Here is a 9,232-nt window from a genome sequence, read left to right as displayed (position 1 = left end):
CCGATGAGACCAATGACCTCGCAAATCAACTCAACCCAAGGCAGTAGTGGAAAACCCACGTAAAATCATAATATTCATAAGTAACTTCCATGTAATACAACGAACGTACCAAAAAGTATACTATGTTCTTATGGCAGATAACCTGATGATGGCTGTATAACCGTAATAGATCTATAGTTAAAATAAAAATAATAGTCGTAGCAGCGAAACTTGTTATGTAGATATATTACGTCCTTAAGAGGCATTTACTGCGCAGCAGGCCCGGAAGATTCCAAAGAGATTCTTGAGTTTTTTGAGTCTTCACGTACTGCACTGAAGTAATGGTTAACCTTTGGCGACACATTCACGAGAACGACACCATCACTACTCTTGAACACTGTAATCGATTCTGAAGACTTAAGTGTTGTGATAATAAAGTTCACACGAAAATCGAAAAAACCTCAAAATGCTTTATTTTTTAAGTTTTTGATGGTGTTTGTGAGGTTGTACATTCACGTACTGTCTGCGTGTTAAAGCAGCTTACTATTGAAAGGTATCATTATACTTTTCCTTATGAGCTGCGTAACATTTCCGTTGGCTCTTTTTCGTGACTGATAGATTGCTATAGTCGTTTCCTCAAAAATAGCACAAAAATTGAAATCACATCCAATTTTTCTTTCTCCTTGGCCCTATCAGTGATATCACTTCCCGCTCTAACTTACACAAAATTATGTTCAAAATGTTCAAATGTGCGTGAAATCTTATGGCACTCAACTGCTAAGGTCATCAAACACTAAGCTTACACACTACTTAACTTAAATTATCCTAAGGACAAACACACACACCCATGCCCGAGGGAGGGCTCGAAACTCCGCCGGGACCAGCCAGTCCATGACTGCAGCACCTGAGACCGCTCGGCTAATCCCTCGCGGCCAAAATTATGTTCAAACTACAGTTTTGATGACAAAACGCATGGTGTCTGAAGTTGGAAAGCTAGGACTGCAACTTGATACACCTATATAGTTATATTAACAAACATTAAAATAATTTATTTAATAGAGCACTTGTTTATAGTGACATTCTACCAAAATTATCACAAGGAGAAACCTTTATAATGAAATAAGGTTGCAAAGTAGTAACAAAATTTTAAAATTTCCAAAATTTGCTCACCTTACAATATAAAGCGTCCCGATACATTTCAGAGTACGCTAAAATGCCAATGAAAGCAGCTGTGTCGTGATGTTACAGCTTCTATGATTATTGTAATTCTGTGTATTGTAGCATATATTTTGAAATAGTAATCTCTGCGTTGAAATTTATATTCTATCATGATGTATTTTCAGCGCATCCTGCATTACCTGACAACATAAGGATCTTTAATCAAAACGCATCTGCTCACAATTCAGAGGTATTACACTCTGACCAGCTTGTATTTGCATCATTGAATGATTAGTTAACCGAAATGCTGGCCTGACGAAAGTCAAATGATACTTTCTGGATTACAGTTTGCAGATGCATCCTTCACAAATTTTGGCAATGCTTGTGCATACACAGGTCCAGTGTTTACTGTGGTGTCGTTAATTAATAATTATATTCGGTTATATATAGTGAAGAGTGATAGTTTCCAGTATATTCAGTAAACATTCCTCAGGAAATTTACACATATGACACACACGCACGGTAAAGTCCGTTTTTGTTTTGTCTCCTCTGGATGTCGTAGGAACAATAACTGTAGTGTATTTGATATATGCATTCACCCACGACAACTATGGGAGGGAACATGGAGTTGTTTGGGCAACCATTTACAAACTGGCTTAACTTAATAATTTTACGGCTGTAATTTGTGCGGTTGAGACCACCACAACCATTTCCGTCAGTCAACAGAACTATGTCAATATCTGTTGCCACAGAATCCACAGGCAAGGTCAACAAAAGCTACTTTATAAATATTTCAGTTGATTACGCTGCAGGACTTTATGCATATAAAAGCTGTGAGAGATTTATGAAGTATGAATACTGTAAGCATTATCGTAGATATTTATTGCAAGGTATAAAACAGCATAGTAGATTAACAAATAACCACTTACAATTACAAATGCAAGCTTTGTGTCTAAGGAAACAAGCTGTAAACAAATCTTGCTATCTATATAGTATTACTATTCATATCACAAAGTCAGTTAAGAAGGAAAGTGTGTGAAATTCGTTAGGCTGCATCATGGAATATGTGCAGTATATGACATAAAATACACAGTATCGTACATACTACAGAGCAGACTGTCCTTAAAATAAGGTTCTCAAGGACCTGCAATAGCGTGGAACGCTGTTACGCCAGATCCGGTAACACTGGCGTGTATCTTGCTTCCCCTCCTTCCGTTTCCTGCCCGGGGAGCTGTCTGCGACGCTAAGTCTCGGCGGCCTTTAGTGATGGAGATCCCACTCGCGCCTCACGCCAGACGCGAATTAGGCTCTGTGGCTCGTTTCTTGTGTGCAAAGAGAACTGCGCCGGTGGGAATTCATTCGCAACTGTGTGAAGTCTACGGATAAAAGTGCATGAGCGTACAACATATATGCAAATGGTGCAGACGTCCCTGACGAACAGCGTTATGTATGGCCATCAGTTTCAGACGGGACGATTACGGAAGTGGAAGAAGCAATGCTGAAAAACTGAAGGGTGAGAGTTCGGGAGCTCTGTGAGATGATCCCTGATGTCAGCAAGACCAATGGGGAACAAATGTTTACAGAACATTTAGGTTATGACAAGGTTTGTGCAAAGTGGATCCCGACAATGCTCACGGAAGGCCACAAACGGAAACTTATGGAAGCGGTCTGCGAATTTCTTGAGGTCTACGCAACTGCTGGCAAGGAATTCTTGGCCTCTGCTGTCACAGGGGACGAGACCTGGGTCCACTACACAATACTAGAAACGAAACAACGATGCTGTCAGTGGAAACATACGCAGAAAATTAAACGAACAGTATCGGGCGGAAAAGTGACGGCGAGCGTGTTATGGGACAGGAAGGGGTTACTGTTGTGTGATTTCCTCCAAACCGGTACAACAATTTATGTAGACCGTTACTCTGAAACGTTGAAGAAGCTTTGCCATCTAAAACGAGAGACATTCACACGAATGGAGAGCGTTTCCATCAAGACAGTGAGTAGTAGAGGGAGCATAAATGGGAACAATGGCGTATTTAAGTTCAAAAAATAATGAAAAATTTCATTTGACCTTTAGTAACCACGACTAGCTGACGTATGTTACACAAAAACAAATGCAAATCATATAAGGAATGGTGTTTCATTGGCAGAGTATAAACTGGGATGAGAGCTATACAGATTCTCCCTGAGTTAGTCCCTTTTGTAACGCAGACAGAACTTCGTTTACATGAATCTACTGTGAGACCCAACTCTGTTCAAAGAGAATCACGTACGATGAACTATACCACAATGTATAGTTCTCCTGTGAACAGGGAGCTATGATCATTTAACAAACCTACGCCCTTGCAAAAGCAGTCTTTCACCTTAATTGAGGCAGTAGCAGAAAATGGCGCGCAGTGGTACAGGGGCGGTAACTGCGGCAGCTGTAATGTTCTGATGCGTCCACAAAAATTTGTGAACTGTGCGGTGTGGCGTTCTGATTATCAGAACGCGGGAAACTTGCCTATCAGAGTCCTGAAATGCCAGCAGATTTCAGTGTGAGGTGCACCCGTTCGCTGTTCTGGCCAAACCAATTTGACTCAAACGCACGTCAGGGCATACTGGAATTGTCAAACTTCAGACGGCCAACTCAGGACGAATAAGTGACACACGATATGTCTGAGATGATATGCAGTTCCACTGTCAGTACAATTGAAAGCAGCACATGCTCTTAGTACACAACTAGCTACAGACCAGAAGTCTCACCCAATAGGGACGGACAAGAAGTACGCCACGAGGGGAGGACCAGGAGGCAAACGATGCAAAGAATCACAACCACTTCCCACCAAACCTCGGCGTGGGACCCGAATTAGCAAAACCGAAACTGCCCCCACATTTCAAAAAATAATAGAAGTAACCTCTGCTCGTTAAATCTCCTCTCTTGAATGTTCTGCTGGCCCAGTAGCCAACCCAGGCAGATCACCAGGGTTCCCACGCTAGAGCCTATACTTTGCATATCCTGAGAGGAGCCAATCAACGACTCCAAATCTCTATTGTCTGAAAAATGGCATTAGACTATCGTCCTCACGATAAGCATGGCCATATTATTCAGTGACTGAACTGTAGCACAGAGAGCAGAATGCATGATACAAACTATAGTTCATACTTCCTGTTGACTGTGGCCAATAAATTCTGTATTATTAAGTGTAATTAATTGTAATTTTATATAAGTATGATTATTTCATTCTATTTGAACTGGTGCTCTACTTTGTTATAAAGTAATTGGGGGCCACATGAAACATAATTTAATAATGCCAGTTCCTGCACCCAGCTATAAATGATTGTCTAGTAAGTATAAATTGGTTATTAATTTAAATAATATCGTTAGTCAGATAAATAAACATTAAAATTCTAAGTAATATTATGCACTTATACTTAAGATTATGTCTCTAGCATGGGCTAAAATAGTTAAATAACTATTATGTATCTGTTAAGAATTATTATCTGATCATAGCATATCCATATCACATTCATTCATTTGATGCATGTACATGTAAAATAATGGTCTGTCACAAGTATAAATGGAAGATTCTGAGTTTACGTAGTTCATGAATTACAGAAATAAATACCAAACCTACAGAGATGGGAAACGATCATCATAATAAAATACGGGAAATAAGAGCTGGCACGGAAAGATACAGGCGTTCTTTTTTCTACTACGCGCTGTTCGACAGTGGAATAATAAATAATTAGCGTGGAGGTAGTTCGGTGAACCCCCAGCTAGGAATTAAGAGTGATTTTCAGAACAGCCGTGTAGATATAGATGTAGATGTAGCCGATAGCTTCGCACAAGTTCCCCACATCCCTAGGTAAATGGTCACACTACAATGTTAAGTCATTGTGTAAATAGCCAGCACAATAATTGGGACTCGTACCTTCACTTGTCATCTCGGCATATAATTCGAAAGTACACATTGCTATAAGTCTTTCATCATAACAAGGTGGTATACCGTAGATAGATCCCAACCCATTTCGAGGTTCTGAGACTTTATTATGTTCTAAGAGGCGTCAGTGGAAACATTTGTGAAACGATTAAGAACAGTGTGGCAGAAGGTCAGACGAGTACAAATATCCTCGAACGTCAGCAAATGATGGGGAAACGTATGGTGAAACTGACACAGCATAGAGTGGATCAGTGCGTTCTGATATTAAAACTGTATACAACAAAAGGGAGAATAAAAGCATTTTTAACTAGGTGCTAGTGTCCATATCAAGTGACAGAAATGACATTGACAGTAAATGTCAATGTGCAGCTTTCAATGAAGACATCGATCATTCGTATCAGACGAGTCAAACCCTTCAGTGGAGCGCAGGCGTCTTACCACAGACTCCAACCCAGTAGGTGGTACGGAATAAAATCCTAAGAAGGCGAAGAAGCTACTCGTTAAAATGTTCACTATTCACCTAACGAACCGTATGCATTAAGACACCGTGTTTGGTTTCGTTTGTTGTATAAATTTTGACTCAGTATTTCTGATCTGAGTTTCTGAGGTTCGCTTTCTTTTGCTATGGTGGTTTGTTTTTCTGTTTGTACTAGCTTGGTTAAGCGCTCCACAGGACTCCACCACCGCATCCCCGCTCATGCGTCCTACACTCATTTAGCAGCCAGGAGCTGGTGGGCTCCTACATCAGTGTGCAGAAGGTAAGCAATATGTGGTGGTATACGTACTCTGATATATTTCACGTGTGTTGCACTGTCTGAGCTGTAAAATGTTATCAAATCTTTACGTAGAAGAAGGCATATGTATAGTAGTAACTTTGGAAAACGGATTGTAAATTGGAATCAAAGAATATTACACTAGTGCGAGGCCCTAGTCACACGACCAAGCATTGAAACGGCAATGTGGGAGGAAAGGTATTGACAGTTGGAGTTATTTGTATTGCAAGAAACGTGGAAATCCCTGAAGATAAATTAGTGGATTTTTCATAGAAAATCCGCGTTTGTTCTTTATCACATGAAGAATTAAAACGGTATGAATGGAGTGATACTGACAGCCACGTTCAGACAGCTGAAGCGAGACACTAATTTGAATCAAATAGGAAGAGAGGAATCAGATGCAAAAACTGGAATAAATGTCACCTTTCTTGAATACAGTTTCTGGGAATGGATATGACTATTACTGAAAAAAAAGTCCACGCCAATCAAAATGTGACATGGAGATACGCAAACCGATACTGGGGACAACCTTAGACAGTTCGGTTTCCTTGGGAAATTAAAATATCATGATCGAAGGCTATGCTCGCTGTCCGTGAACTGTGTGGAGTTGAGACATGATCGTTTTGACGAAAAAAGTATCCGAAAATATTGAAAATATGAAAAAATTTTCACAATGTGGCTAGCCCTTCCAGACTGAGGAGTGCAGTTCTCTATACACTGTAGTTTTCTGTTCTTTGTGTACTGTAATGAGTCAACACAACGGCTGTCCCACTGAAAATGTGGTTAACGACGTTCTTCCTTGCGTTGTTTACAACTTCTCTGACACCTTAGACAATATTTTGGATGCTTATCCAATAACACTCCATTATTAATCTCCTTACAGATGCCGACATATTGGAGTCACGAGAGTGATATCATTCACACAACACTTTGTGCATATACTACAGAAAAAATGTTATCGATTTTGGCTTACGATAAATGCAAAAAATAAGATTAATCATGTACAAAGTAATTGCAACTTTTACTGTGCATCGTTTGTGTACTGACACCAGTGCTAACATGCACTCCGTCATCTGGCCACAAGTGGTCCATCGGGACCATCCGACCGCCGTGTCATCCTCAGATGAGGATGCAGGTAGGAGGGGCGTGCGGTCAGCACACCGCTCTCCCGGTCGTTACGATGGTTTTCTTTGACCGGAGCCGCTACTATTCGGGGGAGTAGTTCCTCAATTAGCGTTACGAGGCTGAGTGCACCCCGAAAAATGGCAACAGCACATGGCGGCCCGGATGGTGACCCATCCAAGTGCCGGCCACGCCCGACAGCGCTTAACTTCGGTGATCTGACGGGAACCGGTGTATCCACTGCGGCAAGGCCGTTGCCGGATGCTAACATAACAGAGTGTAATTTGTTTTGTAATATAGTCATATTATAAGGTTAAAAATAAGCGGACATAGCCGGTTTCAACATCTAGGGACCATCTTGAGAGTTTTACTGTTCGAGCACAGTGTAAAAGGAAAAAGAAAGAGGATTCGTCATTGGGATTCGATGCCTCTGAAACCCACATGTACCGCGGGATTAACTTGCAACGCTGCCTGTGATGAATAGTTTTCCCACCTGATAATCAGTAGCACAAAACCATCTCATCTCACTGCTCAGCGAAGTGTATCTGTTTTTACAAACATATCTACGAGGCGCTCTGTTGAAATTTCCTGTCACATAAGCTGGATACGGTGCTTGTTCCTTTGATGAGGACACTGTCAGTTTCCCAAGCCTTCCTCCTCTGGCTGACACAATGCGTCGGCTCCGATTATCATCATGTTGACTAAGTCTTAGCTTTCGTTCATGTTTCTATAATCACTTCGACAGTCGTCAGACTTTATTTTGTACTTTCAGCAAATTAATCTAATAGTATTGCGAATGTTAAGTATTATTGCCTTATTTCTCGTTCTCCACCTTTTACTTCTTCCTGTTAAATCTTTTTCTTCCGAAGAGGCTCAGGGACCGATTCGTTACGTCAGACTCACTTGCCTGCCACATTATAATTGGGATTACTCTTCTGAGTTTTTCTCGGAGGCGCGCATTATCATTTTAGTTTCGTGATACGCTTGCATCCTTTTTCGCTCGATTGTAAGGCCATATCTGACTGAAACAGTTACCAAAACTGTGCACTTAATATCCACTTCGAAAGTGACCATTTTCGGCCAACGTTTTTATTCAGGGCTACGAGCACCATTGTGCGCAATTATACCTAGAAATAAACACTATCTAATAAATTAGATACCTCTGTGGAATGAGGAGAGACTAAAACTTTAATCATCAGTAGTCCAGGGACGATTTCTGCCGTGTATATGCAGTGCAGGGATCATATAACCGCCTTACGTTATTCAGTATTGTATTGTCCTCGAGAAGCCAGGCGGGAATCGATGGATAGTTTAATATTTTTCTACTAAGGTGACAGATCAATGAAAAATAACAGCCCACAATATGAAAAAAGCAGTAGCTAACCTCCACGAAGAGCTGAAGTCTTGTAATGTGTGCTCTCCGGAGTGCCTTTATATTATTAAGCAGGCTTCGAGAATGCCTTTATCCGTAGAATGACGAAAGATTACGCCTCCAGCAGTACGTTTATGTTAACAGGTACCAGTATCAATTTTGAAATGCAGCTTGGAATTCCTTTTTCCTGTGGGCGATATAAAGACATCACAGAAAATCCAGGGTATACTTAGGAAGGCAGACGAGCGTGATCAAAGAGCTAAAATCGTCTTAATCACCTCTTCCAACTTTCTGAGTGCACGTGACTCAACCCTGATACTTTAAATTGCCGAAGGAGGAGACTGTATCGTTCATTGTCATATGACGGCAGAACGCTGCGGCTAACAACATCAGGTATGCGGGACTTGTGAATCACACTTCATTCAAGCAGAGATTTATCACATTTCCAGTCCGTTAAAGGTATTGTGTCAGTCATTTACTAACGCCTATATTTCATTGAAGATTCTATCTCATTAGTTCATTTTATTTGCATAAATATTAAGATCATAAGTAGAAGACGGCCAGGACGATTGGACTTGTTTTAAGACATCAGGGAATGACTTGCGTGATATAACTTGCTTTGTACTAGATGGACCTGCAGAGGTGAGAAACATTAGTGTAGGATACACAGCTGAATATCTCCAGGAAATAATCGAAGACGGGGGAAGGAAGTATTTCTCCGACATGACATAGGAGAGCGCAGGGGAGAACGTTGTGGCACGCCGCATCAAAAGTAAACAGCTGACTGATTGAAATAAAAGGTGGATGCGTAATTCCCAGTGACAGTATTTTCTGTGACATTGAAGTTTACGTGTACTTTCTTGCAACGATCTCTAAGATTTAAATACGTAAATACCGGCACGTCTGAC

General features: G+C 40.9%; 1 pseudogene; it reads right to left on the bottom strand.

Moving 5' to 3' along the window:
* Positions 1 to 7,093: 7,093 nt before the first annotated feature.
* LOC126209263 (5S ribosomal RNA) lies at positions 7,094 to 7,211 on the bottom strand (annotated as a pseudogene).
* Between the last annotated feature and the right edge of the window lie 2,021 nt (positions 7,212 to 9,232).

This window comes from Schistocerca nitens, chromosome 1, assembly GCF_023898315.1.
Source record: "Schistocerca nitens isolate TAMUIC-IGC-003100 chromosome 1, iqSchNite1.1, whole genome shotgun sequence".
Classification (NCBI taxonomy): domain Eukaryota; kingdom Metazoa; phylum Arthropoda; class Insecta; order Orthoptera; family Acrididae; genus Schistocerca; species Schistocerca nitens.
Note: the sequence above shows the minus strand (reverse complement) of the source record. Positions and strands in the feature narration are given on the sequence as shown.